At 43.4% G+C, this 20,046-nt stretch overlaps 1 protein-coding gene across 1 annotated transcript in view; it reads left to right on the top strand.

Moving 5' to 3' along the window:
- LOC144493457 (forkhead box protein O3-like) overlaps positions 1–20,046 on the top strand; it is a 117,041-nt gene that overhangs the window by 11,114 nt on the left and 85,881 nt on the right. The gene's annotated exons all lie outside the window — the stretch shown is intronic.

Below are 20,046 nucleotides of genomic sequence, written 5' to 3'. Positions count from 1 at the left end.
ATGGCCCAAAGGTTAAAATTCTAAATTGGGGCAAGGCCAGTTTTGATGGTATTAGACAGGAGCTTTCAAAAGTTGATTTGGGGGGAGTCTGTTGGCCGGCAAAGGGACAGCTGGTAAGTGGGAGGTTTTCAAAAGTATGTTAACCAGGGATCAGGGTAAGCACATTCTTTTTAGAATGAAGGGCAAGGCTGGTAGAAGTAGCGAACCCTGGATGACTCGGGATATTGAGGCCCTGGTCAAGAAGAAGGAGGCATATGACATGCATAGACACCAGGTATCAAGTGGATCCCTTGAAGAGTGAAGAGGTTGTTGGAGTAATGTTAAGGGAGAAATCAGGAGGGCAAAAAGGGGATATGAGATTGTTTTGGCAGATAAGGCAAAGGAGAATCCAAAGAGTTTCTGCAAATACATAAAAGGCAAAAGAGTAATTGGGGAGAGGGTAGGGCCTCTTAAGGATCAACAAGGTCATCTATGTGCGGATCCACAAGAGATGGATGAGATCCTAAATGAATATTTCTCATCGGTATTTACTGTTGAGAAAGGCATGGATGTTAGGGAACTTGGGGAAATAAATAGTGATGTCTTGGGGATTGAGGGGGGGTAGTTATAGAACCGATGTCAGGGGTAGGTTCTTTACCCAGAGGGTGGTGAGGGATTGGAATGCCCTGCCAGCATCAGTAGTAAATGCGCCTAGTTTGGGGGCGTTTAAGAGATCCGTAGATAGGTTCATGGACGAAAAGAAATTGGTTTAGGTTGGAGGGTCACAGTTTTTTTTTTTAACTGGTCGGTGCAACATCGTGGGCCGAAGGGCCTGTTCTGCGCTGTAGTGTTCTATGTTCTATGTTCTATGTACGTATTACAGAGAAGAAAGTGCTGGAGGTCTTAAAGTGCATCATAAAATCCTACAGTGCAGAAGGAGGCTATTCGGCCCATCGAGTCTGCACCGACCACAATCCCACCCAGCTCTATCTCCATAACCCCATGCATTTACCCTAGCTAGTCCCCCTGACACTAAGGTAGATAAATCCCCACGGTAGCTAACTCCCCGGGACCTGATGAAATGTATCCCAGGACGTTGTGGGAGGCTAGGGAGGAAATTGCAGGTCCCCGAGCAGATATATTTGAATCATCAACAACCACAGGTGAGGTGCCTGAAGATTGGAGGGTGGCAAATGTTGTGTCTTTGTTTAAGAAGGTCTGCAGGGAATAACATGGGAACTACAGACCAGTGAGCATAACGTCTGTAGTGGGAAAATTGTTAGAAGGTATTCTGGGAGACAGGAGCTACAGGCATTGAGAGGCAAGGACTGATTAGGGACAGTCAGCAAGGCTTTGTGAGTGGAAAATCATGTCTTATGAATTTGATTGAGTGTTTTGAAGGGGTAACCAAGAAGTAGATGAGGGCAGTGCAGTTGATGTTGTCTACATGGACTCTAGCAAGGCCTTTGACAAGGTACAACATGGTAGGTTGTTGCATAAGGTTAAATCTCACGGGATCCAGGATGAGGTAGCCAAATGGATGCAAAATTGGCTTGATGACAGAAGACAGAGGGTGATTATAGAGGGTTGTTTCTCAAACTGGAGGCCTGTGACCAATGGTGTCCCTCAGGGATCGGTGCTGGGTCCACTGCTATTTGTCATTTATATTAATAATTTGGATGAGAATTTAGTAGGCGTGGTTAGTAAGTTTGCAGACGACACCAAGATTGATGGCATAGTGGACAGTGAAGAAGGTTATCTAGGATTGCAACAGGATCTTGATCAATTGGGCCAGTGGGCTGATGAATGGCAGATGGAGTTTAATTTAGATAAATGTGAGGTGATGCTTTTTGGTAGATCGAATCAGGGCAGGACTTACTCAGTTAATGGTAGGGCGTTGGGGAGAGTTATAGAACAAAGAGATCTAGAAGTACAGGTTCATAGCTCCTTGAAAGTGGAGTCACAGGTGGACGGGATGGTGAAGAAGGCATTCGGCATGCTTGGTTTCATTGGTCAGAACGTTGAATACAGAAGTTGGGACATCTTGTTGAAGTTGTACGAGACATTGGTAAGGCCACACTTGGAATACTGTGTACAGTTCTGGTCATCCTATTATAGAAAGGATATTATTAAACTAGAAAGAGTGCAGAAAAGATTTACTAGGATGGTACCAAGACTCGATGGTTTGAGTTATAAGGAGAGGCTGGATAGACTGGGATTTTTTTCCCTTAAGCGTATGAGGCTTAGGGGTGATCTTATAGAAGTCTATAAAATAAGGAGGGGCATAGATAAGCTAGATGGTCAACATCTTTTCCCAAAGATATGGGAGTCTAAAACTAGAGGGCATAGGTTAGAGGGGAGAGATACAAAAGGATCCAGAGGGGTAATTTTTTCACTGAGAGTGGTGAGTGTCTGGAACAAGCTGCCAGAAGTCGTAGTAGTAGAGGCAAGTACAATTATCTTTTAAAAAGCATTTGGACAGTTACATGGGTAAGATGGGTATAGAGGGATATGGGCTAAATGCAGGCAATTGGGGCTAGCTTAGTGGTAAAAGCTGGGCGCCGTGGGCAAGTTGGGCCGACGGGCCTGTTTCCATGCTGTAAACCTCTATGACCCTCTGACTATATATAAAGTTGATCTTTCACTACTCCCTAGCTATGACTGTAATACTACATTCTGTGTACGGTGTGCTTTTGTCTGTATAGCGTGCAAGAAACAATACTTTTCACTGTATGCTAATACATGTGACAATAATAAATCAAACCCCTGGGGTACCTGAAGTATCGTGTCAGATAACGGAACGGCCTTCACGAGTGCTGAATTTTAGAATTTCATTTCCATGAATGGCACAAACCATATCAGGACTGTGCCATAACTATCTATCATTGAATGGACTGACTGAACAAGCAGTCCAAATCTTCAAGGCAGCTCTTAAAAAATGTCTCAATTTCCTCGAGGATACTAGTCATTGCTACATTCTACAACAGGAGTGCTGCCATTGATGGGCTGGCATCTTGGGTGTTTCTGAATTTGCTGGGGGTGGTAGAGGCTAGTCAGAGTCAAGAAAAATCACGACTTGGGCAAAGCAGCAAAATTGTTTGCAATAGATGAACTGTTGTACATCAGAAATTTCAGAAGTGGACCAAGCTGAGTCCCAGGAGTTGTTGTAGTCAAGACAGGACTGCTGTCTTATGAAGTGAATGTACAAGATTTGTCAGGAAACATGTGGACCACTTGCGTGGATGGGAGTTGTCCCAGCAGTCTGTACTAGAGCCTGAAATCATACTGCCAGCAGGAAATGATGTTAGTTGTCTGAGTAGTGAAGTATCAAGTCAACCTGTGACAGGAGAGCCTGTTGTCACCACAGAAATGGATGAGGCTGTGTTACCAGTACTTGGAGGCACCAGGTGCAGTAGTTCCTGCAGGAAGTATCCCAGCAGAAGCGTCCAAGTCGATGGAGTTACGCCACTCTACCCGAAGGCGGATACCAGCAGAGAGACTAAATCTTTGGACTGTTTGAATGGGTGAAATGTTAAATTTACTGGGGACCATACTGTTTAACAGTTATTGTATAAAAGGACTTCGAGGGGGAGGGATGTGGTGTCTGGCCCTTTTTAAGGGATGATCGGCTGATTTGGTTTTCCTGGGTCATGTGACTATTCAGTGGCCTAGGTTGGGGGTTCACCTTGACAAACTCGAGCTTTTGCCTCGTATCGATCCTGGACTCTGGCAGCTACTAAGCTGCAATACTCTCCAAATCGTATGTTGTAAATAAGTAAGTTCTTTCATACCCAGCTGGTGAGCCAAAGTTACTAGAATGAGTAACATGGGTGCTAGGTAGGGAAGCTTGGTGTTCTGAGGTTTATTGGGAATCGGAGGGTCTCAGGTGAGTTGAGCTTGGAGAGGAGGGTGAGCTATCTAAATGGGTACAAAATTGGCTTCACGACAGAAGTCAGAGGGTAGTTGTAGAGAGTTGTTTTTCAAACTGGAGGCCTGTGACCAGCGGTGTGCCTCAGGGATCAGTGCTGGGCCCACTGTTATTTGTCATTTATATTAATGATTTGGATGAGAATATAGGGGGCATGGTTAGTAAGTTTGCAGATGACACCAAGATTGGTGGCATGGTGGGCAGTGAGGAAGGTTATCTCCAATTGCAGCGGGATCTTGATCAGTTGGGCCAGTGGGCTGACGAATGGCAGATGGAGTTTAATTTAGGCAAATGCGAGGTGATGCATTTTGGTAGATTGAACCAGGGCAGGACTTACTCAGTTAATGGTAGGGAGTTGGGGAGAGTTACAGAACAAAGAGATCTAGGAGTACATGTTCATAGCTCCTTGAAAGTGGAGTCACAGGTGGACAGAGTGGTGAAGAAGGCATTCGGCATGCTTGGTTTCATCGGTCAGAACATTGAATACAGGAGTTGGGACGTCTTGTTGAAGTTGTACAAGACATTGGAAAGGCCACACTTGGAATACTGTGTGCAGTTCTGGTCACCCTATTATAGAAAGGATATTATTAAACTAGAAAGAGTGCAGAAAAGATTTACTAGGATGCTACCGGGATTTGATGGATTGAGTTATAAGGAGAGGCTGAATAGACTAGGACTTTTTTCTCTGGAGCGTAGGAGGCTGAGGGGTGATCTTATGGAGGTCTATAAAATAATGAGGGGCACAGATCAGCTAGATAGTCAATATCTTTTCCCAAAGGTAGGGGAGTCTAAAGCAAGAGGGCATAGGTTTAAGGTGAGAGGGGAGAGATACAAAAGTGTCCAGAGGGGCAATTTTTTCACAGAGGGTGGTGAGTGTCTGGAACAAGCTGCCAGAGGTAGTAGTAGAGGCAGGTACAATTTTGTCTTTTAAAAAGCATTTAGATAGTTACATGGGTACGATGGATATAGAGGGATATGGGCCAAATGCGGGCAATTGGGATTAGTTTAGGGGTTTTATAAAAAAAAAAAGGAGGCATGGACAAGTTGGGCCAAAGGGCCTGTTTCCATGCTGTAAACCTCAATGACTCTAAGCAAAAGGTGGGCTGGGATGGCAATAATTTGTTTAGTAACCGGGGGCAGAAAGAGGCACTGGTGGATGAACACGCTTGGAGACAAATTCTTCTTCGCGTATACCATCAGAGATGGGGAGCAGTTAGGGGTGAAGAGACTGGGAGTAGTAGACATGCTCTCCAGAATAATAGTGGAATACTGAGCTGACTTGACAAACCTTGATCTGGTAGAGCTTGATGTGGACAAGTCAGATCTGCAAATAGATTGCTTAGTTATGTCTGCCAACTTTCTGAAGTTTGTGTCCCTTGGACTTCAAGGTGCAAAGATGGAGGCTGAATTGGCAATCTTACCAAGGTGGACACAAAGGCAATATAGTGGAGGTGAGAGTGTTTGAATAAATGGCTTCTGAGATAAGGTTGCAAATGGAGCACTGGAAGAGTCGGCTCTGAAATGTGATTGTGAGATTTGAGGTGGGGGTGTTGGTGTTTGTTTCTAGGATATAAAGGAAGGAGATTTGTAGAATTGTGTGGTGAGGAATGCAACCATAAAGACAGAAATTACTTTGCTGATCGTCAAGTCACAGAAAACGACATGGTTGAAGGGACGGCTGTGAAGGGGAAGGAGGGATTTAAACCAAGCAAGAAGGTCAGTCATTTGGAAGGAAGAGGTGGCGGAGCTGAAATGCGGTTTAAATCATTTTAGGACAGTGCCTTCAACTGTTTATTTCCTTTTTTATTTGTTCATTGGATGTGGGCATTGCTGGCTGGGCCTGAGGGCATTTAAGTGCTGTGGATCTGGAGTCACGTGCAGGCCAGACCATGAAATAGCGACAGATTTCCTTCCCTAAAGGACATTAATGAACCAGATGGGTTTTTACAACAATTGACAGCCAACATTGAATTCAAATTTCACTCTGCGTGGTGGAATTTGAACCTGGGTCCCCAGAGCATTAGTCTGGGTCTCTGGGTTACTAGTCCATCAGCAATATATGAATACCACCACCTCCCCATACACTGAAACAAGATCATCTATGAGATAATCAGTCTCATCTCTCTCTCTAATTCTCTCTCTAAATATAGTCACATGAATAAAGAGATCCTGTGGCACTATTCGCAGAAGAGCAGGGAGATTCATCTGGTACTCTGGCAACCAAACATTTAACCCTTGATGAGATGAGACTGATTATCTCATAGATGATCTTGTTTCAGTCTGTGGGGGCCCTGCTGTATGGTTGCTTTGTTTCCTTATGTTGTAGCAGTGACTGTACTCGATAGGATGCCACAAAATACTTGACAGCCTGAGATTGAAAGCCACTATAAAAATAAAAGCTTGTTCCTTTGTTCTTTAAGTCTCACTTCCCCCACCTTAATTTCAGACTCCCTCTTTGCCCAAGCTGTTAGTCATCCTTCCTATACTCCACATCTTGGCGTGCCGATTTGTGCCAGATTATGCCTCTAGCAAGTGTCTTGGATAATTTTCTACACTTTACTCAATATAAATGCAAGTTGTTTCATGAATATTTTGATGCAGAAGCTGAAGGAGGCTATCCAGTGACCTAATTGATAAGAAAAATATACTATTCAGACAACCTGTGATGAGGAAGTTCATGGGTGTGCATTCCCAGGATCCCTGTACATATTTGCATAAATTATCTAAAATACATTTACAATGCAGTGTACTGTTTCAATGTCATTCTTGATGTAGAGGGACTATAAATGCTTAATGAAAAGCTATCTCAACATAAGCCTTGTACTTGCACTGTAAAATTAAGATTAACTGTGACTAAAGTTCTGTGCAGGTTGTGGCTTGCTCCAGGGCTTATGTGACCTTAACTTTTTAGAGTAGGTTGGCTAAGAGACCATGATCAGCAGAATATTTAGGCAGATGTAATTGATGTGGCTGCAGTTATAGGAGATGTCATCTGTGTATTTTACAATCGTGTTGAGGAATGCAGTTCCTTAACTACTCTCACTGGTTGTCGTATTTGAAGAATGCAAGTGTCAAACTATGGAATTTTGCAAAAGTTTGGATATGTTGCTAAGCTGATCTTGGTGGTAACAGTGAACTACTGGGGGATTCGGCCTGGAAATATCAGCAGTTGAAAACAGCTGCATCTTCATAAACCTCTGTCGAAGAATGCAAATAGGAGGTGTGTGCGTTATTGTGTAAAAGTCTGAACTGATCAGTGCCATGGATGAGTTTGACACTGGGTCAGCAGTTTTTGGGTTACAGCAGTTTTTTGGCTGAAATATTGAAAAGTATTTGCGTGAGGAGAACTTTGAAATGTGAATTGTGATGAAGCAGTATATCACTTTAACCACCAGCTTGAAAATGAGTTAATTATACTTATGATGTTGGCTCCACCTGCTAACTTGTTCATAGAGTGGAGCTTAAGGGCCACAGCACATTTTACTTGAAACCTGAACCCATTTAAGTTCAGGCACCCATGCAAATAAATTGCAATTCCTACAAGAGTTGCATGCCAACACTACCAAGTGTTTTCTGCTTTGGAACAGTACTAAAGATCCAGTAGACTTAGTGTGATTGTGGTGGGCAGCTGAGAGACCCAATCTTCTCCCTTTGGAGTGTAACCCATGCAGTTTTGAACCAAGTTTATATTTAATAAAAACAAGTTTGATGGTTTGCATCTCTTGAGCACTTTTAAATCATGGCCCCCACTATCAACATCCTGAGAGTTAGCATTGATCAGAAACTGAACCAGACCAGCCGTATAAACACAAGAGCAGGTCAGAGGCTGGGAATTCTGTGGAGGGTAATTCACCTCTTGACTCCCGAAGCCTGTCCTCCATCTACAAAGCACAAGATGAGAGCGTGATGGAATACACTCCATTTGCATGGATGAGTTCAGATCCAGAAACACTCAAGAAGCCCAGCACCATTCAGGACAAAGCAGCTCATCTGATTGGTACCCAATCCACCATCTTAAATATTCATTCCCTCCACCACCGACACAGTGATAGCAGTGTATGCCATCTACAAGGTGCACTGCAGAAACTCAGCAAGACTCCTTCGACGACAACTTTCAAACTCACCACTTCTTTCACCTAAAAAGACAGGGCAACAGATGCATTGGAACACCGCCTGCAAGTTTCTCTACAAATCACGCACCATCCTGACTTGAAACAATAGTTGTTCCTTCACTTTCATTATCAATATCCTGCAACTCCCTTCCTCACAGCACTATGGGTATTCCTATAACACACAGACTGCAGTGGTTCAAGAAGGCAGCTCACCATCTTCTTGAGCATTTGAGGATGGGCAAAAATGCTGGTCTTGTCACTCGCATCCTGTGAACAAATTTAACAGAAAATCCTTACTCTGCCATTACCATTTAAGTCAATCAATAGCCCTGCTTCAAGGAACACAGGAAAACATGACGAGAAACCCCAGACGTACCTGAAGATGAGATACCAACCCATTGAAGATACAACACTGAACTATATAAATGCTAAAGAATGAAAGCAGCATTGCCATAGGCAAAGCTGAGCAATCTGACCACCAATGGATCAGATCAAAGCTCTGCCGTCCTACCACATCCATTTGTGAATGGTGGTGGATAATTAAATAACTTGCTGCAAAAAGAGGCAGCTCCGTTACCTCCCTGTCCTCGATGATATGGGAGCTCAAGGCATCAATGCAAAAGACAAGGCTGCATTCACCAATCTCCATACAGATGTGGCAAGTAGGTGGTCCATCTCTGCCTCCTCCTGAGGATGCCATCAATGCAGATGCCAGTCTTCAGGCAATTTGATTCATCCATGATGTCAAGAAATAGCTGAAGTCACTGGATGCAGCAAAAGCTAGGGACCTGAACAACATTCCAGGTAAAGGACTGATCTAGTATTGCTCTAGAAGTTGTCAAACCCTTAACCAAGCTGTTCCAGTACAGCTACAGCACAGGCATCTCCTAAGCAGTGTAGAAAACTGCCCAGGTGCTAAACACAGGACAAATATAATCTGGTCAATTATAACTCCATTAGTCTAATCTTGATGGAAGATTTCATTGACAGTGCTATCAAGGGACACTTGGCATCAGTCTGTTCATCAATGCTCATTTTGACTTCCTTCAGCGGCACTCGGCTCCAGACCTCATTACAGCTTTGGTCCAACCGTGGGCAAGAGTTTGGAGTCCAGAGTTGAGGTGAGAGTGACTGCCCTTGGCCTCAAGGCAGCATTTGACTGAGCGGGGCATCAAGGAGCCTGATCAGATTTGAAGTCAATGGGAATGAATGGGATAAATTCCTCTGGCTGGTGTCATACCTGTTATTATCAGGTGAGAAGGAGTGAACTGGCTCCCTTCTATTCAACCTCTTTGGTTAGTCACAACAAAGGTTTAAGTTTCTTTTTCATGAGGATATGTCTTTTCCAAACCAGAATGTATTTAATCAAGAAGGAGTCAAATCAAACGAGGGTTTATTGACCACTAAACCTGGGCGGGAAAAGTAGTAAAAAAGCAGCGTCAAGCAATCCACTCTCATGCAGTTATTAGGGGAGTTGCATTAAAATTTTTAAAGTAATGAATTTAAGTAATGAAAATGAATTTCTGGTTAAGTCCTTTGTCCTTGAGGCATAGATTTTGAAGTTTGCGGCTTGGTTAACTTGGATTCAGCCAGATGTTCAAGATGTTGCAATTATTACATAATCTCAGTTTGCTGGTAGATTTGGTTTTTTAAACCTGGCAGCACACTAATTCCAAAAGAGAGGGAGGACGAGAGCCCTCCACTTGTTTCCTCTACTGAAGACTTTCTTGACACCACCTGTGTCACTTGCAGTCTCTAATGCCTGGCAGCCTTGCCTTCGAATACTTCACTCATTGTGTATTTCTAAGATGTTTTGGGTCTATCTGTCTGTGGCAATCATTGTTTCAATATCTCTCCCTTCAACAGTTACAAATTTTGATGGGTGTCTGGATAATAGGAAATGTCTCTCTTCACACTCCCCTGAGGATGATTTGCTGGTTTCTTACTGGCCTCTTGAATGTGACTTTGCATTTTTAAGCAGTTAGTTCTGTCTCAGTCAAAAATTGCCAGTCAGTTAAAAGTTGGAAACCCCCATTAAAAAAAATAAATGTATATAGCTTCATAGCATAGCACAAAGAAAGATGGCCGTGGTTGTTGAAAGGCAATTGTCTTGATCACAGGACATCACTGCAGGATTTCCTCAGGGTAGTACCTGAGGCCCAACCTTTAGCTGCTTCATCAATGACCTTCCCTTTGTAAGGACTGAAGAGGGGATGTTTGCTAATGATTGCACTGTTCGCTATGTTCTGCACCAGTCATAACAACTCGTACTGAAGCAGTTCTTGTCCATATGCATCAAGACCTGGACAACATTCGGATATGGGTTGATAAGTGGCAAGTAATCTTCATGCCACACGCAGTGCTAGGTAATGACCATCTCCAAATAGAGTCACAGAATCATAGAATTGTTGCAGTGTGGAAGAAGGACATTTGGCCCATTGTATCTGCACCAGCTCTCTAAATGAGCATTGACTAGTTCCACATAACTCTGCACTTGCACATTTGTTTCTGTTCAATAATTATCTAATGCCCTGTTAATGCCTCGATTGAACCTGTCTCCATCACACTTTCCAGACATGGGAGAGAATCTAATAATTTCCCCATGACATTCAATGGCATTGCCATTGCTGAATCTCCCATCAACATCCTGGGGTTTACTATTGCCCAAAAACTGAACTGGACTAGCCATATAAATAGAGTGGCTGCAAGAGCAAATAAGAAGCTGGGAATTCTGTGGCAAGGTACTCGCCTTCTGACTCCCAAGGCCTGTCCATCATTTACAACGTACAAGTCAGGAGTGTGACGGAATGCTCTTCACTTGTCAGGATGAGTGCAGGAAGACAATAAACAGCATTGATGGCACTTCATTCACCTTAAACATTTTGTTCCAATGACTACTGACACACGGTAACAGCAGGATGTAGCATCTACAAGATGCACTGCAGCAACTCGCTAAACCTCTTTTGACAACACCTACTAAACCCTTGAACTCTACCACTGAGGGCAAGGGCAGCAGATGCATTGCAAGTACCATTCCAAGTCATTCACTGTCCATTTCTGTTCTTTCACCGCATGCTGGAACTCCCTCCATAATTGCATTATAGGTGTAACTAGTTTCATTTGTTTTTTAGTGTCACAAGTAGGCTTGCGTTAATACTGCAGTGAAGTTACTGAGGAAATCCCCTAGTCGCCACACTTCAGCATCTGTTCAGGTGCACTGAGGGAGAATTTAGCATGGCCAATGCACTTAACCAGCAGGTCTTTCAGACTGTGGAAGGAAACCCACACAGACACTGGGAGAACGTGCAGACCTCACATACAGTGACAGAAGCTGGGAATTGAACCTGGGACCATTGGCAGTCTGAGGCAGCAGTGCTAACTACTGTGCCACCGTGCCACTCACACCATGTGAACCTGTAGCAGTTGAGGAAGGGGGCTCACCATCGTCTTTCCAAGAGCAGTTAATTTTCGAAAATCAGTCTCGGAAAGTGGGCCTTGCTTGTGACACCTACACCTGAGGAACAAAGTTTTTAACTTCCTGGGTTTATCCTCTTTTTCTTTGAATGGTAGTGTGACGTTCACAATCCTCCAGTCCTCTGGCACTGCTCGTGTATCCAAGAAGGCTTGGAAGATAGTGGCCAGAACCTCCGTAATTTCCACATTTATTTCCCCCAGCAATCCAAGATGTATCCCATGTGGATTGGGTGATCTCTAGCATACTTAATACTTTGCCTTTTATTTTTATCCATTCTATTTTTTTTCAACCACCACCTTTCTCTTGGTAGATGCAAAGTTCTTGATTGATACCTCAGCCATGCCCTCTGCCTCCATTTAGAAGATGACTGTTTTACCTCAAATTGTCCCACGCTTCCTCTTTGTTTCCAACATTTATGTTCATCTTGTATTGACAAGTATGCTGCTTTGTGTGATGATCCATTGAAACTTAACAGTGACATTTGTTAGTTCAGAAGTCCACAACTCCAATGGCCTACTCTTACAAATATCGAACCTGCTGCAATAAATTTTCAATAAAATCATGACTGGACTGATCTAATTTGTGGCCTTCACTCCACTTTTCTTCCTACCAGCCCCAGTAACCCTTCATTCCCTGTAGATCCAAAATTTGATCAGCTTAGCCTTGAATTTACTCAATGACCTAATTCTCACTGTGGGGGAGAAAAAAATTCAAACAGCCTTCAGAGAAGTTCCAGATTCCCTCACAAGAGAAACATCCTTTGTCTTTTATTCTGAAAAAAGAAAGCTTGAAAGAGGTTGGCTATTTTTCACCTTAAGTCAGTAGCAGAATACCTTGGTTCTCACTGGTGTGGAGTCATTCCCCTGTCAATATTCAGTCAAGGCTCTTGCAATTTGCTTTATAACTGATCCTAACTGAATGTTGGAAGGAGCCCTGACATTTCATTGTTGCTGAACGAAGATATTTCAGGCATGTCTCTTTGATAACTGACAGAGGTAATAGATGTGTTGCAGGAAATGGGATCTACATTTTCACCTTTGGTGCAAAAGGGATCTTATTTCAATGTTCCAGCATTCAACAGTGAAAGATGAAACAAAAAACCAGTGTGGCACTTCCTTTCTACTTGTGCTGGAGTGTTAGCATAGATTTTGTGTTCAAGACTGGTGTGAGACTTGAGCCCTTCTGACTGCCAAGACAAGTGTGCTACAACTGAGCTATGGTTAACAATGTCATTAATTTGAAAAAAACAGTATCCATACGATTCCATTCGATTCCTGGCTTGGGTCACTGTCTGTGTGGAGTTTGCACATTCTCCTCGTGTCTGCGTGGGTTTCCTCCGGGTGCTCCAGTTTCCTCCCACAGTCCAAAGATGTGCGGGTTAGGTTGATTGGCCATGCTAAAATTGCCCCAAGTGTCCTGAGATGTGTAGGTTAGAGGGATAAGCGGGTAAATATGTAGGGATAAGGGGGTAGGGCCTGGGTGGGTTTGTGGTCGGTGCAGACTCGATGGGCCAAATGGCCTCTTTCTGCACTGTAGGGTTTCTATACCTCAACAATAAGGTTTTACACTACCATTTTTGGACCAACCATTTTTTCATATTAACATATGAAGTTAAAGGCAGCTTCTAGCTTCCCAAGACCCATGTCGCAGGGCTACTGTACACAGCACTATTTGCCTGAGGGCTGTAAAATTGGATTCACACCCAGGATTCTCTCCTGTTAACTTTCACCACTTCAGTGCGATATCCCCATTCCTCTCTAGGCCTGCATCTGTGATTCAGTAACTATCTTCATACTTTTGAGAGGGTTCACCCTCCTTTGACTAAATTAGCAAAAGTGAAGGAATGGTTTAGAAATCCCCCCGCCCCCCAGCCCCGCATCTTCCCAGTACTTCTACAGCAGGTGACTCCTCCACACGCGCCCATTCCTGTTGAGCACTGGCTCCAAACCACAGCTTAGCCTGTCCCCAGCAGTTCCATGTTCATTCCTTTCTAAGCACCAGTGCTCCGTTAGTTTGCTTCCAAACCCCACCATCCACCTTCTATTAGGAACCATTGACCCTCCAACTGCTGTTTTCAACTTTACCAACCCCCCCCCCCCCCCCATTCAAATTAAAGCCTCTGTACATCCTGCACCTCAAGCACACTTGACTTAAATGAAGCACAAGGTTTGTTTATTTAGTCATAAGTAGGCTTACAGCACTGCAGTGAAGTTACTGTGAAAACCGCCTAGTCGCCACACTCTGGTGACTGTTCAGGTACACTGGGGGAGAATTTGGCATGGCCAATGCGTCTAACCAGCACATCTTTCAGATTGTGGGAGGAAACTGGAGCACCCAGAGGAAACCCACGCAAACCCGAGGAGAACATGCAAACACCACACAGATAGTGACCCAAGCCGGGAATTGAACCCGGGTCCCTATGGCTGTGAGGCAGCCATGCTAACCACTCCGCCACCATGTCACCCCATATCTATAAAAGTATGAATTAGATTGTATTATCTGTTACAAAGATATAAAACAAACTTAAACTTCAAGTACTGATAACACCCTATGTAATGTAATTTTTGAGTTCCTCACAATAGCCATGACCATGTTAAAAGGTTGGTTACTATACTTCAAAAGTAATTGTAAAGCACTTTGAGATGTCAAGTGATCATGAAATGCATTATATAAAATGCAAGTCTGTCTTTTTTTGGTTATGAAATATGTCAATGTCACTTCTGATGCATTTTACCTTCTGCTATGCTATGTTTCACAGTTGTAAGATGAGCATGGATATGCTCCACGAATTGCAATGAAATGGATTAAGTTGCAACTCAACATGTCCAACCAATACACAGTGCCAATCTACCAGTTCATGGAATTTTCAATCTATCTGACCAAAATAGTACTGTGCCCAATCCTAGTTAGGAATGAGATATTCTAATGCTGAAGACCAGTGTAGAGAAAAGCCACACGGCACCAGTCCCTAGTGTAAAAGGTTGGAGTATGTGGAACACGGAACTTAAGCATTCAACCTTTGAAGAAATTGAACTTTTAGAGATGCTCAAAATGGTATGGAAAATTTAAACATGAAATATTACTTTAAATTGAATTCCAGGATTAGGATACTGGTTCAAACCATTAAAAGACAAATTTAGGACTGGAAATGTTTTGCAGCAATCACAGGTGAATACATTTCCAGAAAGTTGCAGAGATGACAATAATAGACATTTTTATGATCAATTCCAAATCTGCTGCTCTCAGGGGTGCTCTAAAGATTACTAACCCTCTAAGAGAAGAAATTCCTCCTCATCTCCCATCTTAATGGTTGTAGATTCTCCCATGAGGGGAAACAACCTCTCAACATCTACACTGTCAAGCTGCCTCAGAATCTTCTGTTTCGATGCCTCCTAAGACAATTGCTTCATCCCAGAAATCAGTCACTGAACCTTTTCTGAACTGCTTCCAATAAAAGTTAGATCCCTAAAGTAGAGAGTCCAAAACTGTACAAAGTACTCAAGTTGCAATCTCACCAATACTATGTGCAGGTGTAGTAAGACTTCCCTGCTTTAGTACTCCATCCCTTCCAATAAAGGCCAGCATTCTATTTGCCACCTTACTTGCTATAACTTCTTGTCAACTTTGTGACTTATATATGATGACAGCCATATCCCTCTGTATCGTACAGTTCTGTAGTCTTTCTCCATTATATGAGCATACAAACACCGATCCTATTGCACTTTGGCAGGAAGTCATTCCCCTCCCACCACCACCGATCACTCCCCCTATAGGCTCTAGTGTGCTGGTATACCTTTTGGACAGTGCCAGAGTGCCAGGCTGGCACTACCCAAGGGGCACCCCCTCTTGCCCCCAACTTCCCTGGGGGGCCTCAATGACCTCTTCTCTCACCAGTGGGGTGAGGATCCCTGTTTCCTTTAGTGGGGAGAAGTTGTAAACCCCACTGGTGGGAACCCTTCGCCGGCAGGGGGAGGGAGGGTGGGGTGGGGGCCTGGTGGGCCCAGCATGGAGCTGATTGCATTGAAAGAAAGGGATTTGGAGACTCACGGACGCCCTCTAAAGGCCCTCTGCTGTTGTCTCCTGGCCTACTGGGGCGGCACGGTAGCACAGTGGTTAGCACTGCTGCTTCACAGCTCCAGGGACCTGGGTTCGATTCCCGGCTTGGGTCACTGTCTGTGTGGAGTTTGCACATTCTCCTCGTGTCTGCGTGGGTTTCCTCCGGGTGCTCCGGTTTCCTCCCACAGTCCAAAGATGTGCGGGTTAGGTTGATTGGCCATGCTAAAAAAATTGCCCCTTAGTGTCTTGAGATGCGTAAGTTAGAGGGGTTAGCGGGTAAATATGTAAGGCTATGGGGGTAGGGCCTGGGTGGGATTGTGGTCGGTGCAGACTCGATGGGCCGAATGGCCTCTTTCTGCACTGTAGGGTTTCTATGATTTCTATGATTTCTTTCTTCTACTGCGCTGCTCAAGTTGCTCAGCGGGCTGGAAAAATCCTGGCCTACGTCTGCTGGTTGCAATAGATCAAAGGAATAGGCTAATAAAATTGTCAAAAGGAAGTACTAAGCCTGAGGATTGGGAGCATTTTAGAATTCGGCAAAGGAGGACCAAGAAACCGATTAAAAGGAGATTGGAATATCTCCACGCATGCAGGTACAGCATGTAATTCGAAATGCTAATAGAATATTTTATTTATTGCAAGGGGAAAAGTAGTGAGGTTGTGCTTCAGTGATACAGAGCATTAGTGAGACCATATCTGGAGGATTGTGTTCATTATTGGTTTCTTTATTTAAGGGAGGAGATCTAATAGAGGTATATAAGATGTTGAGAGGCATAGATCGGGTGGACTCTCAGAGGCTTTTTCCCCGGGTGGAAATGGCTGCTATGAGAGGACACGGGTTTAAGGTGCTGGGGGGTAGGTACAGGGGAAATGTTAGGGGGAAGATTTTCACACACAGGGTGGTGGGCGAGTGGAATCGGCTGCCGTCAGTGGTGGTGGAGGCAAACTCAATAGGGTCTTTTAAGAGACTCCTGGATGAGTACATGGGACGTAATAGGATGGAGGGTTATAGGTAGGCCTAAAAGGTAGGGATATGTTCGACACAACTTGTGGGGCCGAAGGGCCTGTTGGAAGCAGTTCAGATTGGTTTACTAGACTAATACCAGGAATGGGAGGATTGTCTTATGAGGAAATGGTAGGCTATTAACTGATGATGTTTAGAAGAGTAAGATGACTTGATTGAAGTAAAGATCTTGAGGAGCCTTGACAGGGTAGATGTAGCAAGACGGTTTCTTCTTGTGGAAGAATCTAGAACTAGGGGATGCCCATTTAAGACGGACATGAGGAGACATTAATGAGGACATTACATGTTGTGAGTCATCCACAAAAGGCTGGTTCTCCAGTAATTTAGTTGTCTTTTTACATACGTAAAGAAACTTCTACAGTCCACTCTTGTGTTCCTAGCAAGTTTACTCTCATACTCTATTATGATCTCACTAAAGCCCTGTATAACTGAAGCACCACCTCCCTACTTTTTCCCTTGCAATAAATGAAGCATTCTATTAGCGTTTCTAATTGCATGCTAGTTTCAAGATTCTTCCACAAGAGGAAGCATTACATCAACTGAATTCTTAAACTGTTCACAATCCTCAGGCTTGCTATTTTTTCTAGCAATTATATATGACTCTTCTTTGGATCTTGTACGATTAATTTCTTTTAGCTGTGGTTGGATCAACTTTTCTTGTGCTTTTGTGTCAGAAGGGAATGTATAACTGTTGCAATACATGCATGCATTTGTTCCTTAAATATTAACCGCTCCCTAGCCATCGGTTGCCCAAATCATTGTAGCCAACTCACCCTTCATACCTTTGTTATTTCTTTGTTTAACTTAGAACCCTAATTTCAGATTGGACTATTTCATTTTCTAATGAAGAATTCTATCATGTTATGATCACTGTTCCTTAAAGGACCCTGCTCAACAAGATGATTAATTAACCCATTGTTATTGCACAATACCAAATCTAGGACAGCCTGTTCTGTAGTTGATTTCTCGACGTTCTTGTCTAAAAAAAATCTTTTATACACTCCAGGAATTAATTTACTGCAGTATTATTTGTAATTTGGTTTGCCCAGTCAGAATTAAAGTCACCCATGATTACTGTAGTAGCTTTGTTACATGCATTTCTATTTTCCTGTTTAATGCTGTCCCCTACCTCAAGTAGTTCCCAACCTTTTCAGTAACATGACACACTTCAATGAAACTAACAATTCCATGGCGCACCCACTGTTTTTCAGCTCATAAACATTGCACTTAATGAGAATCATATTTGAATCTCCAACACTTGCAGTGTATTCATTGAATATTTATTTTTGGGTATCTGTATCTTGTATCATGGAGTTTAGCAAGTTCTATAGGTACTGTTCACATTCTAGAAAGTTTTTTTTTCCAGAATGGGGATTTTATTTTGAAACTTGGTGTGCTTTAAATCTGCCCTTACACAGATAATCCAAGCCTTTAAACTCTGGAAGTGAGATTGATTTCCAAATCAACAATGGAACAATAAAATTCCACACATTTTGAGTGAAGTGATATTTAAAGACATTTGCAATTGCCTGTTTGAAATTTTGGATTTAAATTTCAGAACCCGGCTGGTCGTCTACCTTTTGTGACCGTTCTCACCCACACTGTTTAATTGCTCTGACATTCCTACACCAGATGCAACCCATTGTTTTGAGTAGTGTGATCCTATCTCAGTGGAGGCATTCAGCTTATTTTAAATAGAGAAGGATTTAGTTGAGTAAATTCAATTTTGAAATAGGTTAGCAATTACAACCACTGGCCAATTCCAAGTGCAATGCAAGATTTGACTTGAACTGTGAGGGCTCAGTCAACCCACCTCCTCCCCAGGGTCTTGCGCTACCATTCTGGCCTCCTGCACTGAGCTGACGTTGCTTGCAGCCATGCCATAGAGTCATAGATATTTTCAGCACAATAAGAGTCCCTTTGGCTCATCCTATCTGCACCAGCCATTAAGCACCTATCTATTCTAATCCCATTTTCCAGCACATGGTCTGTAGCCTTGTCGCCTCTACCAACCTTTCAGGCAGAGAGTTGCAGATTCCCACCATCTTCTGGGCAAGAGAGGTTTTCCTTAAAGCCCCTCTAAATCTCCTGTCCGTTACCTTAAATCTGTGCCCCCTTGGGTATTGATCCCTCTATTAAGGGTCTCCGTAATCACGATCATATTGTACCTGCTTACATCTATTCGTGCTGTTAATTGATCTATCTTATGGCCATTGCTCCATGCATTCAGATAGTGACTTTAGACGATTTAAAGACATTTTTATACTTTGGCACAATTTACTGCTAGCTCTTGTTTCTTCTGCCTTCCACTTTTGCTTATTACTTTTTTATCTTTACTTCCTATCTTTGTTTCTCTTCCTTGTGTTTCCCTGCTCAGATTTCCACCGCCTGCCACTTTAGTTTAAACCTTCCCCCACAGTACTAGCAAATACCCGTGCGAAGATATTGGTCCTGGTCCTGCTGGAGTGCAGACTGATTTCTGGGATGGTGGGACTGGCGTATATGGGGAGATTGATTCGGTTAGAATTATATTTGCTGGATTCCAGAAGACTGACGGGGGATCTCATAAAAACCTATAAAATTCTAACAGGACTGGACAGGGTATATGCAGGAAGGATGTTCCTGATGGTGGGGGGTATCCAGAACCAGGGGTCATAGTCCTAAAAGGTTTACCCCATATCTTCAGACTGAGATGAGGAGAAATTACTTCACCCAGAGAGTAGTAAGCCTGTGGAATTTGCTATAACAGAAAGCAGTTGAGGCCAAAACATTGAGTGTTTTCAAGAAGGAGTTAGAGGGGGGCACAGGTTCAAGGTGAGAGGGTGAAAGTTTGAGAGATATGCGGGGGAATTTTTTCACACAGAATGGTGGGTGCCTGGAATGCACTGCCAGAGCAGGTGATGGAAGCAGGCACATGAACAACATTTTAGAGGCATCTGGATGGGTACATGAATAGGGAGGGAATAGAGGGATATGGACCAAGTAAGGATTGAATGTTTTTTAAGTTTAGTTAAGGCATCATGATCAGCACAGGCTTGGAGGGCCGAAGGGCCTGCTCCTGTGCTGTACTTTGTTCTTTATATAGTTCTTGGGGTTCTTGAGGGGAAGGCAGGATCAGGCTATTGAGTTGGATGATCAGCCATAATCATAAAGAATGGTAGAGCATGCTTGAAGGTACAAATGGCCTATTCCTGCTCCTATTTTCTATGTTTCTATGTTAAACCATCCAGCTAGTACAGGTCCCATCTCTCCCAGAACCAGTCCTAATGTCACAAGAACCTTCCTCCCTCCCTTCTACACCATCTCCTCAGCCAATCATTAATTTGGTCTATTCTCCTATTCCTGATTTTGCTAGCATGTGACACTGAGATTACTACCTTTTGAGGTCTTGCTTTTTCCTATCTTTGTTCCCCTGGCATTGGAGTGGGTGGCATGGTGGCACAGTGGTTAGCACTGCTGCCTCACAGCGCCA

The sequence above is a fragment of the Mustelus asterias genome, chromosome 5 (assembly GCF_964213995.1).
Source record: "Mustelus asterias chromosome 5, sMusAst1.hap1.1, whole genome shotgun sequence".
NCBI lineage: Eukaryota > Metazoa > Chordata > Chondrichthyes > Carcharhiniformes > Triakidae > Mustelus > Mustelus asterias.
This window is presented reverse-complemented; position numbering and strand designations above follow the sequence as displayed.